Below are 2,421 nucleotides of genomic sequence, written 5' to 3' on the forward strand. Positions count from 1 at the left end.
TGTTATAATATGAACATTAATTATTATAAAAGTTAAAATATCAATGTATTTACATAAAATGATTTTATGTATTATATGTGCCTAATCAATCTTACCAAGGTCAACATGTTGCAGAGTTAGATAAAATGTTTGATGTTATTAAGTGTGCAAATAGATTGCTCTATATATTTTACACTTACATTTTATACATCATGTATTTTCACATTTGTGTATGCTAAATGAGTTTACTTAATTTTTAATCATTAATCTCAATAATATACAAACTAAATTTCATAACATAAGGTATATTCTCTCTCTCTCTCTCTCTCTCTCTCTCTCTCTCTCTCTCACATACACACACACACACGATGATACACTTCTTGTAATTATGCATGGCTTCTTTTGTGAACTATGATCATATCCCTATATTCTATTCAAACAAAACCACACAATATATACAATATATGTGCATACTACACGTCCATTGAAGATCGATACTCAGCTTCAGGTCCGAGGAGGGGAGGCCGATTGGACGGTCACCAAACTAACATGTTAGCATGCAGGGGGAAAACTATAGTATTAGCATACAGGGATGGTCGCCCAAGTCGTGCAGGGAAAACTATAGTATTAGCATACAGGGGTGGTCGCCCAAGTCGTGTAGGTGTGGTTACCTTGCGCAACAATAAAAGAGAAAGAAAGAACACCATGCAACCACCTTACGTGGAAGAAGGAGAAGAAACCCTCGTGAGCGAAAAAAGAAGATGGGCATTTGGCCATTGATTTTGAAGGTCTTTTGGATTGCTCTTAATATTTTCTAGTTTTAATTAAAAAGAAACACATTTCTCAAATTTATACGAATGTGCCTAACGAGTGCGGCTACTAATTTTCCCTTTAGAATCATGCATGTTGTTGTGCTGTTGATAATGCTCATTAGAATTGGCTTTTGTTTCTTTGTTAATTGTAATTCTTTGTTTCCTCAAAGAAAGCAACATAAAAGAGATGGAATTACCTCAGAGAAAGCGACACGGTTGATAGAAAACAAACAACCTGCAAAAATAAAAAGAGAGAGTGAGTGAGAATGAGAGAGAGAGAGAGAGAGAGAGAGAGAGAGAGAGAGAGAGAGAAGATCTTAGCTATCTTTAGCCTATCACCCTAAGATAGATGGTCAAACAGAAAGGATTAATCAAGGCATTGAGGATTACATTTGCAATCATGTACGAGCATACCAAAAGGATTGGGCAAACTACTTAGAGATCTTAGAGTTCCATTACAACAATTCAGTTCATAGTGCTACCGGTTACACACCTTATGAGTTGGCCCCAGCAAGGAAGTGATTACACCATTAGCACTTGCAACAAGAAATGTCCATGCACAGGATGCAGATGCAGATGAGCTTTTATAGAAATTGTAGAAAAGGATGCAAGTAGCCAAATATAACTTGGAAAAGAGAAAAGTCTGTTATGTGAAACATGCCAATAACAAACAACATCATGATGAATTCCATGAGGACGATTTTAAAGTGCTTGTAAGTGCACAAAACATTGCACTGCTTGCAAATCTTACTTCTAAATTCAACCTCCGATTCTATGGTTTATATCAGGTTCGCAAAACCTACAATGGAGTGACTTAATAAATAGAACTCCCAGGCAAATTGCATATTCATAATTCTTTCCATGTTAGTTTGCTCAAAAGGTTTTATCTGGATGCATGTTTTGATCGTCATATGCCTATGCTTGGGGATGGTGCAACACAGCGGTTGTAGGGTTGATAGGATAGATTGATCCATCACACCAAAAATCTATGTGTTGCAAACCAGACCCTCTCATGTTTGCCTTATCATTTGATGAGAGCGTTGCAGATTGCTTTTTGCACTTTTAAATGGGCTCATACTCACTATCAAGATCAATGTGGAGATCATATTTTTTGTTATTATCTACATTAGTAGAATGGTTGCTTACACTGCTGCTCTCCATGGACTACGTGTAAGGGTGAAGATAGGGTGATAATATCTTGCGTATACTATCAAGGGGTTTATTAGAATTTCAATTCTAAGCACGAAATGCTTCATTAAAGAGCCCTATCTTGGTGTATAAGATACAAAAATAACTACTTTATGTGACAAGTTGACAAGAATTATATTAGAATAAGGTTATATTAGGATTTGAATTTATGAAAAGCTTGCAACTATTCATAAATGTAAGAGTAGAATAATCACATCTTGAAATTCAGTTATTTTATATTTGTACATTTTTTCTAGAGAGAGAAAATAGGAATTTGTGGATTTCTTAGAAGGCCCTACAAATGATCTCCAAAATGTTGTAATTGGCATTAGAGCTTGATCACTATCATCTATAACCTCTTGCCCAAAGAAGTCATTCACCATGTCATCCATGATGAGATTCTCTTCCTCCTCATGTGGCAATGATGGAGGCACCTCATTCA

This window comes from Cibotium barometz, chromosome 8 (assembly GCF_041138505.1).
Source record: "Cibotium barometz isolate CiBa-2024 chromosome 8, ASM4113850v1, whole genome shotgun sequence".
Taxonomy (NCBI): Eukaryota; Viridiplantae; Streptophyta; class Polypodiopsida; order Cyatheales; family Cibotiaceae; genus Cibotium; species Cibotium barometz.